Source organism: Rhinatrema bivittatum, chromosome 1 (genome assembly GCF_901001135.1).
Source record: "Rhinatrema bivittatum chromosome 1, aRhiBiv1.1, whole genome shotgun sequence".
Taxonomy (NCBI): Eukaryota; Metazoa; Chordata; class Amphibia; order Gymnophiona; family Rhinatrematidae; genus Rhinatrema; species Rhinatrema bivittatum.
The window spans coordinates 92,403,480-92,419,706 of record NC_042615.1 but is presented as its reverse complement, the minus strand read 5'-3'; positions in this window follow the sequence as shown (position 1 = coordinate 92,419,706).

Here is a 16,227-nt window from a genome sequence, read left to right as displayed (position 1 = left end):
GGGAGACGCTGCGACCACGTAACTCCATTCAGTATGCCTTAGGCGCGCATGCGTACAACTTTCCCAACTTTAAAGGGGCCGTGGAGGGAAACCTTCCTGCGGCCCCGGATAATGATGTCTCCCTGGGCACTGCTACTTAAGGCAGGCTTCGCCATCCGGTCTTTGCCTTGGCAACAGGTCTCCATGCTTCCAGTCATGTGCTTGTTTGCCACTCCTTCATTCTGTTCCAGTCCTGCATTCCAGTTCGAGTTCCCGAGTTCCAGTTCCAGTCTCTTGTTGCTGACCTTCATTTATTCCTGATTAATCTTTAGACGGATTCCCAGGTTTGACCCTCACTTGTTCCTGACCACGCCTTGGACGGATTCCTGGCTTTGCCTCTCACTTGTTCCTGACCACGCTTTGGACAAATTCCTGGCTTTGATCCTCGCTTGTTCCTGACCACACTTTGGACAGATTCCTGGCTTTGACTCTCATTTGTTCCTGACCACACTTTGGACAGATTCCTGGCTTTGACTCTCATTTGTTCCTGACCACGCTTTGGACAGATTCCTGGCTTTGACCCTCGTTTGTTCCTGACCATGCTTTGGATGGATTCTCTGACTCTGACCCTTGTCGATACCTGACCTTGTCTTCAGCCACCTGCCCTGACTTCAGCTTGTACCTGACCTTATCTTCAGCCACCTGCCCTGGCTTCAGCTTGTACCTGATCTTGTCTTCAGCTGCCTGCCCTGACTCCAGCTTGCACCTGACTTTGCCTCCAGCTGACTACTTGGACTTAGCCTTTCTTAGGCTCTTGCCTATTTACAAGCCTGGACTTAATCTGTTCCTGATCTCTAGCCTGCTTCAGCCTGTCCGAGATTTTGTATCTAGGCCCTGTCTTGAACTCAGCTCCTTTGGACCCTGTGTCTCCATTGCTTCCTGGTTCCCTGCCTTGAACATCCTTCATGGGATCAACCACATGGAGGCCTGCCTAAGATCAGCCAGTCCCGGTACCCAAGGACTCAACCTGTGGGGAACGAAGGTTGGTATTGGCGAAGCTCCAGTTGGTCTCGAGGAATGGCGCCCTTGGCTGGAGGGCACCCAACATCGGTTTACAATCTTCACAGACCAGAAGAACCTTGAGCATCTCTGGCACACCCAACATTTAAATGCTCACCAGGCCCACTGGGGAGGTCTGGGGGCAGGGTGAGGCGGTCCGGGGGGGCAGGGTGAGGCGGTCCGGGGGGGCAGGGTGGGGTGGGGCTAGAGGCGCCCGGCACAGCGGCCATTTGCTGCTATGCCAGGCGCCGGCACGTGCAACTTACTCCTGCTTCTTGGCAGGAGCAAAATGTAAAACAAAAAAACAGGGGTAGTTCGGTTAGGGATAGGGGGAGAGCAGGATAAGGGAAGGGGAAGGGAGGTTAGGGTAGGGGGTTGGAAAGTTCCCTCCCAGTCCGCTCCTTAATTGGAGCGGACTGGGAGGGACCTGGGGAAGGCCCTGATGTGTCGCCGCATGATTTTGCAGAATTAGACACCCCCCCACACACACTTGCACATGCCGACCCGGCATTTTATAACATGCGCACACCAGCGCGCACATTTTATAAAAGCATCTATCCAAGGGGAACATCTCCCCGGATATATCACACATCGCACAGCGGCCTTCCGCCTCACAGTGGGGATCCTCCACGAGGAAGAAATATCCTTGTACATCTTGAAACACTCCACACAGCCAGTCATACTGGGCCTCCCTTGGCTCCAAACACATGGACCCCAATTTGACTGGCAATCCCTCCAGCTGGTTCAGTGGGGTCCGCAATGCCAGAAACAATGCTTAAAGCAAGTCTACCCAGCAGTGACCGTTCTGAAGACTACTATCCTTGCCGGCCTACTGGCTCAGTACTCTGAATTCGAGGACATCTTTTCGAAACAAATGGCACACTGTGTTATGCCGGTCAGCCAAGGAAGTCGACCAAGCTTACCCCTTCCGGCTTCAGTCCAATGCGCTCCAGACCCCTGGGGGCTACCACAATGTCGAAAGGCCTATCCCTGCGCTCGGGACGCCGTCGCAGGAGAAGTCCCGCCCCCCAATGTCCTCTAGACGCACGTGGCGAAGCCAGCCCTTCTTTTAAAGAAGATCAGCACAGGAAGACCGGCCTACCACCACTGGTCTCTGCCCCTTCCTGGAGGTATTTAACCTGCCCTTCAGCTCAATAGAGTAAAGTGCGGCCACGGTTACCCTGCTCCTAACCGGCTGTCTACTCACTTTTCGGCCACGTTAGTCCAACCCGCGATACACTATCCCCTTTAATCCATCCTTACCACCTCTTTAAATCCCCGGGTAACCCCTTCCGCACGCGGCATATATATCAGATGTAAACGATCGAATTAGCTATTCCCTCCCATACAGTAACGCACGCCCTGACTATCGCTATTTTACCCTGCCATTTTGCCCCACATTTAACCTGCTAACTTACCGCCTACCCCTACCCCTGCGTTAGAGGCAAGGGTTAAGGGTAGATGGCAATCTTTCCCTCAAAAGAAAACCTAAAAACCTTTAAACCATTAAATATATGAAAAGGCAGCTTTTAATCTCTTATTTACTGTTCATGTCTATTTTATTATTATCGGCTATCCCCCCCCTTTTTTTTTTTTTACATGATATTGTGAATCATTGCACCACACATGCGAATCCTTAAATGAACTTAAAACAAGTTGTTGGTAAAGTTGTTAAATACCTTGGATGTCACTTTCCGAATCCCCCATCTCCACACGGGCGGGCGGGCGGGCGGGCGTGCGGTCATCGAGGCGGGAGCCGGCAGGCACGCGTTCATCCAGGCGGCGGCAGCGGGAGCCAGCGGGCATGCGTTCATCCAGGCGGCGGCGGGAGCCGGCGGGCGGGTGGGCGCGCTTTCATCCAGGCGGCGGTGGCGGGAGCCGGCGGGCGTGCGTTCATCCAGGCGGAGGGAGCCGGTGGCGAAAGCGGCCTCCAGCAGCCCCCGCCGGCAGTGAATGAATGCACGCCTGTGTACACCCGTGCAATTTCGGCACTCAAGGCAGTGCATTAGCGAACGCCGTCATCACATGCCGTGACGTCAAGCGTCGTGACGTCACGCCTTGAGCGCCGAAATTGCACGGGCGTACACAAGCGTGCATTCATTCACTGCTGGCGGGGGCTGCTAAAGGCCACTTTCGCCGCCGGCTCCCTCCGCCTGGATGAAGGCACGCCCGCCGGCTCCCGCCGCCGCCTGGATGAACGCGCGCCCTCCCGCCCGCCGGCTCCCGCCTCGATGACAGCACGTGCGCCTGCCGGCTCCCGCCTCGATGAACTCGCTCCCGCCTCGATGAACTCACTCCCGCCTCGAACGCGCGCCCGCCGGCTCCCACCAGTAAGTTTACTTTTTTTACACTTTATTCCCTTTTGTTTTAATTTTCGCCATGCACTTTGCTTCGGGAGGGGGGGAACCATCCACTTCCTGGTACCTGTCATTTCAAATGTCAGTTGAAATGACATTTGAAATGACAGGTACCAGCGCACCCAGGATACTGTATAGGCGCTGTATTAAGCGCCTATACAGTAAAATGGGTTGCGCGAGCCTAACGCTTCACAGACGCGGCTTGCATTTGCAAGCAATTTAAATAGAGTATCGAGCGGTATGTGAACAGAACTGTGCGTGCGGCAAACGAGGGTGTGCCCGGCACTGCTGCACTCTTTCTAACACGGCCTTACTGTATCGACCTGCTTGTTTGCTAGCTCATCGAGTTAGCAAGGATCGTGTTGGATGGAAAGCCTCCAGTCTGTGCTACTCTGCAGCTTCCTTGCTGCCGCTGGAAGCCCTTTCTGCCCTTCGGAATATTCTCTAAACTGGGTACACACTCCTCAGGGGCCCTTTGCTTTCTTTCAGGTGCCTTACTGGGATCAGGTACTTGCTCCTCGAGGGCCTGCTCTCCCTGTCTCAGTGCCTGTACCCATCTATTTCTGTCTACTGGAATCACTACAGCACAGCTACCATCTTAGTGAGTAATCTAACTTGTCAGTCTGTCTCTCTACAGCTCTGCTGCATTGAAAACCTGCAACCGGACTTCCCTAACCACCTCTTTGTGACGGGTCTCCTTTGCCGAGGATCCCTGGACTGCTATCTCTGGATTGCCTCACTACTGCCTCCTCTGGTGGAACACATCAGCTGTTTAATAAAAGACAAATATCTGTGTTTGTGCGTCCTGAGTCTAGCCTGGTACTGTGGTTCCTCACAGGGCTCCTTCCTGTGGGCGTGGTCATCTCCACAGTACCCCGAGAATCCACCCAAACACCTCTAAATCATAACACACTGCCTCCACGCTGAAAGTATAATTGTCCTATCGAACATCTACCTAGCACTTCTCCTCCCAAAGGTTGAACCTATCGACTCTCGCTTCCGGAGACCCAGGTGATGTCCGAGTACATCAAAGAGAATCTCGAGAAAGGGTTCATCAGACCCTCTGACTCTCCAGCAGGAGTGGGCTTCTTCTTTGTCAAGAAAAAGGATGGAGGACTATGCCCCTGTATCGACTACCGGGGGCTGAACACCATCACCCACAAGGATCGCTACCCATTACCCCTCATCAGCAAATTTGTGACCGCCTGCAAGGGGCCCAGATCTTCACGTAACTCGATCTATGAGGAGCATACAACCTCGTACGCATCCAGCCTGAAGACATATGGAAGACTGCTTTCAACACCAGGGACGGCCACTATGAGTATATAGTGATGCCTTTCAGCCTTTGCAATGCTCCTGCGATGTTCCAACACCTGATGAATAATATCTTCCGAGATCTAATTTACTCATTCATAGTTGTGTACCTAGATGAAATCTTGATATTCTCAAAAGACCTGAAGTCCCATCACTCCCATATCAGAACTGTTCTTCAACGCCTCAGAAAGAATCACCTTTACGCAAAACTAGAGAAATGCATCTTTGAGCAAAATCGTCTACCTTTCCTGGGATATATCATTTCCAATCAAGGATTTACAATGGATCCTGAAAAGCTTCAAGGGATTCGTGACTGGCCCCAGCCAGTAGGCCTTCGTGCCTTACAAACATTCCTTCGGTTCACGAATAACTATAGGAGCTTTATTGCCAACTGTTCCACATTAGCAGCTCCACTCACTAAGATGACCAAGAAGGGAACCAATCTCAGAGTTTGCAGTCCTAAGGCTCAAGCTGCATTCCATGCATTAAAAGAAGCTTTCTGTTCAGGTCCCTGTTTACGACACCCCGACCCAAACTGCCCATTTGTCGTTGAGGTTAAAGCGTCCACCATCGGAGCCAGGGCGGTGTTAAGTCAGTACTGCTCTTTCTATTTCCACAAATTTTCACCTGCGGAGCAAAATTACACAATTGGAGACCGTGAACTCCTAGCCGTCAAACTGGCACTCCAGGAGTTGCTCCCATGGCTAGAAAGTGCCCAACACAAATTTATTATATTCACAGATCACAAGAATCTTGTGCAACTAAAAGAGGCGCAATTATTAAATCCAAGACAAGCCCAATGGGCATTATTCTTCCAGCGATTCAATTTCGAGCTGCACTACTGGCCAGCCTCAAAGAACCTCCAAGCAGATGCACTCTTGTGCTCCCTTGAGCCAGAGGACACACCAGACACCCCAAGACACATTATTGATCTGGCCTGTGTGTCCCTTGCAGTTACCACCACAGTACCCGCTGGAAAGATGGTCATTCCACGCCAACTACGTGAACGTGTTCTCCGCTGGGCCCATGATTCAACGTTAGCTGGACATCCTGGTCGAGCCAGAACCCTGGAAATGTTAAGACGCTTCTACTGGTGGCCCAGCATGGTATCAGATTCCTGCAATTACGTTGACTCATGTCCTGTATGTGCACAACAAAAGCCCCCTACGGGTCAGCCATGGGGACTTCTCCAACTACTTCCAGTGCTCACTGAACCCTGGTCCAGCATATCAACCGATTTTATCACTGCCCTGCCTCCGTCTCAAGATAACACCGTCATCTGGGTCATTATTGACTGCTTCTTTAAGATGGGAAACTTCATTCCTCTGCGGAGCCTTCCATTGGCTCCCAAACTCGCCAAACTGTTCCTGAGGCATATCTTCCGCCTGCACGGCCTCCCCAAAGAAATAGTGTCGGACCGAGGCTCACAGTTTGCCATGAAATACTGGTGATCATTATGCCAGAAATTTAACATCAATCTGAATTTCATCTTGGCCTACCATCCTCAGGCTAATGGCCAAGCTGAATGAACTAATCGTACCCTGAAAACTTTCTTAAGGTCCTATGTAAATGACCAACAGGACAATTGGGCTGACCTACTACCATGGGCTGAGTTGTCACACCACACACACATCGCTCCAGCCACTGATGTCTCCCTATTTTCAGTGGTGTTTGGTCGTCAACCACGACTACCCTTGCCTGTACCACTCTCTGTGCCTTCGCCAGCAGCGTAGTTCACTGCACAGACTATCCGTAACGTATGGAACCAAGTAAAGGAGCGTCTGACCCAAGCTGCTGAATGATCAAAGAGGGTTGCTGACGCTCATTGGATGTCAGCCCCACTCTTCCGACCTGGTCAAAAGGTATGGTTTACCAAAAACATCAGACTGAGTCTTCCTTCTCACCGCCTAGCACCAAAATATACTGGGCCATTCCCAATCCTCTGTCGTGTCAGAGCGGTAACTTACCAACTCCAGTTGCTGCGATCCATGGGTATCCACAATACCTTCCACGTCTCCCTGTTAAAGCCACTCATATTCTCCTAGTCTTCTCGCAGAGATCCTCCTCCTCCACAGGTCTTCACTGAACCCGACAACACCCTCCAGGTAAGAGAGGTCCTCGACGCCCATCAGCATTGAGGCTGCTGGGAATATCTCCTCTCCTGGGAAGGGTATGGGGCCGAAGAAAACTCCGCGACAAGGATCTCCTTTGTGCCTTCCATAGGGCACACCCAGACAAGCCTCACCTGAGGAGGGAGAGGCCTAGAAGGGGGGTATTGCTGTACGTCCCGTCCGCGCTCGGCCCACGCCTAGACCTGTTCACCTCACCAAGTCCTCCACGGTTCCAAGGTTGTCATCCCCTTCTACAGTGGCAAACGCAGCTAGGCCTCAGCATCCCGCAGCGGCAGTCGCTAGGCCTTCCCAGCCTGGCCTCACGGCAGGGCTCTGCATCCTCCGTGGCGTCGGCCCCGCCCCTACACACGCAGACCGCCTGGCTCTTTAAAGGGCCAGGGGCAGATCCCAGCTCCGCTGCACGCCCTGATTGAATGCTGCTTAAAAGGAAGTGCCTGTCTGCACTTCCTTGCCTTGTCAATCGGGTCGATCACGCTGTGATTTCTAGTTTGCCTCTGTGTTTCCAGTATTTGTTCCAGTCTCATTCCAGCCTTCTTTCAGTCCTGTTCCAGTCTCGTTCCAGTCCTGTTCCAGCGTCATTCTGTTCCTTTGTCTCCCCAGGTAGTACCTCTCGGACTATCTTCTAAGTACTGCCCTCTGCCTGTTCCTGACTATGTTGATCGCCATCTGGATTTGACCTTTGCCTGTTTCCTTGACCACATTTGAACGCTGCATGGAACCTACCTCTGCCTGATTACTGACCACATCTGCATGCTGCCTGGAACCAACCTCTGCCTGACCACTGACCACTGAACACATCTGACTGCTGCCTGGAACCTGACCTCTGCTTTGGCTGGCCACCCACAGACTGACCACTGGTACTGACCCCTGCTTTGGCTGACTAAGCTATCTTGACTCTGGCCTTGATCCTTGCCATACATTCAGAGACTCTTTTCTGGCCTTCTCTGGCACCCTGGTCTTCTAGCCTGAACATCGACTGCGCACCCTTGATCGTGGTGGGCACACCCCTGAACTTTCTCTCAAGGAGATCCTGCGAGGCCCACCTAAGACCAGGCGGCCCGGGTAACCAAGAGCTCAACCTGAGGGAACCACAGGTTGCTAGTGGTGAAGCTCCAGCTAGCCTCTGTCTCCTCTTGTGCTCCGCCTCCTGGTGGCAGGTGCTCTCTGGGTCCGACCAGGGAGCCCACCAATCCTGCACTAGGCTAAGGGTCCACCTCCCAGCGCAACAGGGTATGTCCAAGAGATGTGCGTTCTTATCTGCCAACTTATTCACCCTGGCACATCCCAAGGTTTTCTGCCACGTAAATTTTCTTCTGCTACTGAGGAGATGTAACTGCAAAAAACAAAAACAACCCAGTCATTTCAAAGGGATTTCAATATCCAGGAGTAACTGGGAGATGTACAGGCTATTAAACCAGTGTGTTTGGGAAGACCTAGCTCAACACTGGGTGAACTGGTGGATGAACTGGTGAAACTGGTCATGGTATGGATGCACGCCAGTTTTAAAATACCGTGTTTTATGTGGTAGAAACCCGATTTATGTGCCTGGGCGTGTGCACACTTAAAATTGTGCACAGGTGTGCATGACCAGGCTACTTTATAAAGTATGCACAAATTATAAAATATATGCAAATCTGTGTACACAGTAGCATACACGTATCAAAATGCACCCATGCCTGCGTTTAATGGGCATAGTAACTTAAGTGATTTTTTTCAGCAAATAAGATGTCACTTTGCACGGAGGTTTTTTATGACTAATAATTATGCAATCAATCACCATTTGAAAAGCATTTGCTCTTAGACTTTTTCCTCCATTTTTAAAGCATTAAAAAAGAATACATTTTAAGGAAGTTTTTCTTAGTTTCAAGCACTTTCAATAGTTGTGCTTAGTATTTTCACTTGATATTTATTTGTAATGTTTTTGGCAGTTACCTAGCAATCTCCCTTTTTATAGGGATACTAGACAGTGACATAAAACAAAGAAAATTCTAAAAATTTGCTACTGCACTGGATCTGCACAGAAGGTACTACTGTTATGTCTGCCCATTAGAGACTTAATTTACAAGTCTCATGTCATTCTAATAGACTAAATAATACTCTACAAGTTAAGGATTCAATTTGGAAAATGAAGTGCCAGGATCTGGTTGCTGATACTGGACTAGCATCCCATAGATGTTCATGTTACATTACATTTACAGAGCACAGCTGGCCAAAGGAAGGAGATATTTAGGATAACAAGAAGGCTAATCAAGACATTTTGTTGTGCTGTGATATGTCATTCTAAAAATAATGCCCTTGAAGACTTCCAGAACATGCCAAAAACCTAAATCAAGCAGCATTTTCTTAGTAATTGCATGTTCAAGAATCACAGCAGCCTCCTGAAATCAAGAAAACGGTGAGCATGCTTTAGGCAGTGTTCCACTGTTGCTTTTGTTAGTGTACTAATGAGCCATTGTCACGCTGGTGCCAACCTGGCATTAGCAGTTACGATAAATTTACCGCACGAACACTGCTGTTTGTAATTAGCTTTTCATTACACAATCAGGCTGATTTAGAAAAACTCTCATATGATTTGCTCAGCAAATGAAGCAATATAATTACACCTCTCTTGAAATCAACAAATTAGATTGCTGTTTGCAATTGGCTGTATTATGTACTATTAGAAGTCAGGCAATCACTGGCCTGTTGTGGCCTTTAACACTTAAATAAAATAAGTCTAATTAAAGTACAGAGCACATTTCAGAATTTGCAACATCAGCTTCCGTTTTTCTCACTATGTAACTAAGGAGGCAGGAGAGATTTATAGCGTGCTCAGTCTGCTTAGGCCTAAATTTTGATGTCTGAAATAATGAACCATGATTGGATGCAGAAAGCAAACTAAAAATGCAAAAGTAACCTAATACTTTTATCCCTTTGTGCCATAGGCTGGGATCCTTTCCACCAGAGAGTTCCCTCCACACCTCAGTTTCTTTCAGGATGAAAGACAGCAATATCCCATTGCTTTGGTTACTGAGTCCCAGGTACCAAGGGCCATCAGTTTCCAGTGGATTCAAAATAGTTTCAGAACTCAAAAAGGGAGTGGGGGGGGGGGGGGGGGGAGGGAATCAAAACAGAAGCACAAAGGGTGAAAAACGTCCTTGTCTCCTAAACTGAAGAGAGAATCCAAAAATAGCTAAGTTGTAGTTTATTTATTTATTTATGTATGTATGTATATTTAACGGTTTTTATATACCGACATTCCTCAAAAATATCACATCGGTTTACAATAAACAGGAAACTACGCTTCATAGGCGTTTGACAAGGAACCGGAGAACAATCACATATAAAACCATGAGTAGAAACGTACCATGCGAAGAATATATATGACTAAATGAGTAGATAGGTACAATGCCAAGAACAATATATATGTCTAAATGTTTATATATATATGAATATAAGTAAAATACACGGTATGGTAAATATACACGGTACGGAAATTACTTACAGGGCTGCCTATAATTCACTAGGGGGAAAGATATCAAAATGGTATGGTGCTGAGAGAAAGGAAGGAGCGGGAAGAGGTAGAGAGTATTGCACAGTTATCAAGGGTATGGACAAGGATTAATGGCAGAGAGTGCTGGGTGGCAGAGGATGGGTAGGATTAGGTGCAAGCTTGTGCGAAAAGCCAGGTCTTCAGTTTATGCTTGAACATTTTATGGCAGTCCTCCTGGCGCAAGCATACAGGCAAAGTGTTCCATAAGGCGGGACCGGCTATGGAGAGTGCACGTGCTCTTGTGGATGCCAGGTTGGTGCTTTTAGGGGAAGGTATACGAATGGTAGCGAGGTATTGGTTTCTGGTTGGTCTAGATGAAACTCTTCAGCATTGAATCACAGGTCCCTACTTTGAAAGAAAAATAGAACACTGCAGATCTTCCCTACCCCAAATCCAGTCTTGAATACAGGGTCGTCCTAATCCACTGCAACAAGGGGGCCAGCTCTTACAGGGAATCCTCCAAAACTGAAAGGGAGCCCAGCATGCAGGCTGACTTCAAGGGACACCCCATTAGTCCTTAAGTTACATAATATAATGGATAGGAGACAGAGACAATCTGTCAACTCAAATTCCAACTAAAAATCCACAAGGATAGATTGTGCTTGGGGATGATAGACAGCTAGAGCATACCATCTGCAGCTTGCCTACAGTACAATATTACAGAGATAAAAACATTTGACTCATAGGTTTACAGTATATATTAATATGTTATTAGATATTGTTAAAATGTTAAGAAATTATTCTATACATTTCCTCACAAAGCTTTCACCGAAAAAGCAGGAAAATCATAGACTGATGAATACTGTCACGTATACCAGTGGGCTCTCAAGGGAGCCTGTACCTTATTAAATGTGAGGACTTCTTGCTTTTCAATGATCAGCAAGTATATATTGTCTCCTTATCATTCTGACATATTTTGTTGTTTCTACAACTAGAAGCAACCAGCACAATGTTCTTAAATGGTTTGAAAGATATTGGAATAATTCTCTCCCTTTCTGCCTCACAATCATTGTCTTTCACTCTCTTTTTTTTCTCTCCTATGAGTGCTTTTCCTTTCTTTAGTCATGACCAGCAACTAACCTAAATCACACCTGCCAAGTGAGTTGGAGAGCTGTGAAACGCACCAATTAGAAGTATTGCAAATACACTAATCATTTATTGACACCTCGGGATCAATTAGGGTTTGTTAGTGAAAAAATGCCACATTCTATCATCAGAAGACAGCACAGGAAGAAGCCATCCTTCAGTGTCAAGAGAAAAAAAATGGAGGAGGGACTGGGCAGGAAGTCATGCCCTGCTGATGTGCCTAAAGGCATTTGAGAAACTGGCTAGAAAGAAATGTTAGATCTAAACAGGATCAGTCCAGTGAGTCTTATAATGCAGAGGACACACATTTAAATCTGCTGAAAAAGTTTTTTTGGCAAAGAGTTAATGCATTTATATATGAAAAGAGCCCAGGCCTCTTATTTTTAATAACTATGCTGTATGAAGCACACTGCCTCAGAAAACAGAACTAATATAGATTTTTAAACTGGCAATACAGTTGATCACAGAGAGATAAGGAGGTTCTCTGCTATAAGCTACTTGACGGTATTTAATATTTATTCTCCCAGTTTATAGAAATATAGAAAACGTTGGCAGATAAGAATGGTAAGGCATATCTCTTCATGTATATCTACTATGAAAAAATAAAAAAATTAAGTTGTTCCTATACACAGTATGGGGCAGATTTTTAATCTTACGTGCACGGGGTACATTTGGGGGCGCTACCCGGCACGCACAAATGTACACCCAATTTTAAAACATGCGCGCACTACCACGCGCATGTTATAAAATCCAGGGTCGGTGCGCACAAGGGGGTGCACACTTGTGCACCTTGCGCGCGCCAAGCCTTAGGGGAGGCCCGGTGGCTTTTCCCATTTCCTCCGAGGCCTCAGAGGGAACTTTCCTTTTGCTCCCCCCCACCTTCCCCTCCCTTCCCCTATCTAAATCTCCCCCTCCTACCTTTATTGCAGGAGTTATGCCTGCCTCTGGCAGGCGTTACTTGCGCGTGCTGGCCGGCTGCCGGCACACCAACCCCCGGCACAGCCGCTGTGCTGGAGGACTTGGGGACCACCCCCAGACCGCCCCAGACCACCGCCCCGCCCTGCCCCCGGACCGCCCCTTTTTCAAAGCTCTGGGACATACGCGCGTCCCGGGGCTTGCGTGCGCCGCTGAGCCTATGTAAAATAGGCTCGGCGCACGCAGGGGTAGGTAAATACCTTCAGATAGTTTATAGCGCAGAGCATCCTTATTACTCTGTGATCAACTGTATCGCAGGTTGAATAATCTACATCAGTTCTCTTTTCTGAGATAGTGTTTCATATAACATAGCCATCTTTAAAATTGAGAGGCCTGGGTTCTTTCCATATTAAAATACATTAACTGTTTTCAGAACATTTTTTTCATTGGTTTAAAATGCATTACAAGGTTCATTGGACCTATCCTGTTTAGCTTTAGCACTTCATTCTGTCCAGTTTCTCAAATGCCTTTAGGCACATCAGCAGGACCTGACTTCATACACAGTCCCCCATCCATTTTTTTTCTTGACACTAAGCAATCATGACCCTTTATGTTCTGGTTTATTTTTTTCTTTCCACAACTTTCCTAGTTACTTTTTTTTATTTATATATAAAAGACTAGCTGTTAAGCCCGTAACAACAGGCTACATTAAAAAAAAAATTTCGGTCCATTTCCTTCCACCTCATTCTCCCTTCCTCTCCCACCTCCCCCTCATTCTCCCTCCCACCTCCCCCTCCCCCTCATTCTCCCTTCCACCTCATTCTCCCTCCTACATCCTCCTCATTCTCCCTCCCCATCCTCTCCCTTCCACCTCCCCCTCCCCCTCATTCTCCTTTTCCCCTTCCCCTCATTCTCCCTCCCTCTCATTCTCCCTTCTCCCTCCCCTCCCTCTCATTCTCCCTTCCACCTCCCCTCCCCCCTCATTCTCCCTTCCACCTCTCCCTCTCCCTTCCACTTCGCCTTCCACTTCCCCCTCCCCATACTCCCTCCCACCTCTATTCTCCCTCCTTCTCACCTCACTCTCTCCTCCTCCCCCTCCCCTCAGTCACTCCCCTCCTCTCCCAGCTCATTCACAACCCCTTCGGATGGCGCGCGCGAGGCGCTGCCGCCGCCACTGCTACAGGTCCTCGCTGTCGCTGCTACAGGTCCTCGTCGCTGCCGCTGCCGCCGCTACAGGTCTTCCCAGCACCATTTTTGTCAACAGGCAAACTCTGGCCAACGTGCTTGCCCGCGCATGCGCGGTAGAGCTGCTCTCTACTGCGCATTTTCGGGCCGTCGGTCAGAGCCCATTTATAAGATAGATATGTTGCTGGATAGTTTAAATGGCATTTCGTTTTAAAGAAGTACTTCAACAAATCTGATCTAAGAACTGCACATCACTAACCTCTTTATTTGAAGCTAGCACACATCTGCAGCTCAAAATTGCTTCCTTTATGCCTTATGAACACTTTGTGGGACCTTTTGGGGCAGATTTGGGAGTACCAGTAGAGGGTCCTAGCTGTGCCATTGAGAAAGCTGATGAATTATTTACTTATAGGGAAGTGAATCGTTTTTATAACGAATTGAAATATCGTATGATATTTCTTAATTCGTTATATATCGGTTAACACGAGAAACAAACACTTTTCCCCCCTAATTTTCATGAAAATCGTTTTTCGGCTTAGTGCGCACTAACAAAAAAACGTTTATTTTTGTTATTTTTTGTTACTTTTTGTTATTTTTTGTTAGTGCGCGCTAACGGGAGTTAGCAAGCACTAAGCCAAAAAATGATTATTTACTAAAAAGAATTGCCGATCCACGGGAAAATGAGATTTTCCCATGGCCACACGAACCCGAAAGTGCAAACGATCGGGCACCCGATGCACTTATACCATACCTAGTACAATGATGACATTTTAACATAAAATATACCTTTACCTTTCAGGGATGTACAGTGTTAGAGATGTAGAGATCACATGAGATCTCCACTAGAATCAGACTTTTTGGGAAGTAAAAGTGTGGATCATACCACTTTGCCATAGCACACACCCATGTGAGGTAGCTGTACTGGTAGGCTTCTAAAGAGCATGCGATAACTGTGGGGTTTTATTTTAGATTTAAACGTTGAAGTGAGAGAATCTTTCATTCTGAACCCCCTATTCCTGTTTGGCTGGGATTCATATCTCTGGTAGAATAGGATAGGAATTAAGACAACACATAAGAACATAAGAAATTGCATGCTGGGTCAGACCAAGGGTCCATCAAGCCCAGCATCCTGTTTCCAACAGAGGCCAAAACCAGGCCACAAGAACCTGGCAAGTACCCAAACACTAAGAAGATCCCATGCTACTGATGCAATTAATAGCAGTGGCTATTCCCTAAGTCTCCCTTCAAGACAGACTTTAGTTAATATTGTTACATATATGTATTTGATATGTATACTCCTAGTTTTTTCTGTTAAATAAGCACTTTGCTTTTTCCACTTATGTTCATTGTAAAGCCTTTGGCTGAATTACTGTTTGCTATAAACCGAGGTGATGTGAATTACGTGCCGCGTTATATAAAAAACTATAAGTAAGTAAATAAATAAATAAACAAATAAATAAATAAGTATAATTGATTAATAGCCATTAATGGACTTCTCCTCCAAGAACTTATCCAAACGTTTTTTGAACCCAGCTACACTAACTGCACTAACCACCTCCTCTGGCAACAAATTCCAGAGCTTTATTGTGAGTTGAATGAAAAATAATTTTCTCCGATTAGTCTTAAATGTGTTACTTGCTAATTTCATGGAATGCCCCCTAGTCCATCTATTATTTTAAAGTGTAAATAACCGAGTCACATCTACTCGTTCAAGACCTCTCATGATCTTAAAGACCTCTATCATATCCCCCCTCAGCCATCTCTTCTCCAAGCTGAACAGCCCTAACCTCTTCAGCCTTTCCTCATAGGGGAGCTGTTCCATCCCCTTTATCATTTTGGTTGCCCTTCTCTGTACCTTCTCCATCGCAACTATATCTTTTTTGAGATGCGGCGACCAGAATTGTACACAGTATTCAAGGTGTGGTCTCACCATGGAGCGATACAGAGGCATTATGACATTTTCCGTTCTATTAACCATACCCTTCCTAATAATTCCTAACATTCTATTTGCTTTTTTGACTGCTGCAGCACACTGAGCCGACGATTTTAAAGTATTATCCACTATGATGCCTAGATCTTTTTCCTGGGTGGTAGCTCCTAATATGGAACCTAACATCGTGTAACTACAGCAAGGGTTATTTTTCCCTATATGCAACACCTTGCACTTGTCCACATTAAATTTAATCTGCCATTTGGATGCCCAATCTTTCAGTCTTGCAAGGTCCTCCTGTAATGTATCACAGTCTGCTTGTGATTTAACTACTCTGAATAATTTTGTATCATCCGCAAATTTGATAACCTCACTCGTCATATTCCTTTCCAGATCATTTATATATATATTGAAAAGCACCGGTCCAAGTACAGGAACTTTATGTCTCTAGCAAGTCCTGATGTTACATTTACCCAGTCAATATTGGGGTAATTGAAATTTCCCATTATTATTCCACTGTCAAATTGGTTAGCGTCCCTGATTTCCATTTCCATTTAGAATTTTCCATACACCGACAACCGTTTGCACATCGTATCGGTTTACAAGTAACTTGGAACTATATAGGTGGGTGCCTTTACATAGAACAAAACCTTTATAATAAATGGGAGGGAACTAAATGAATAGGATAAAAAATATATACAGAATAACTATGTACAAGGAGTCAAAATTGAAGAATGA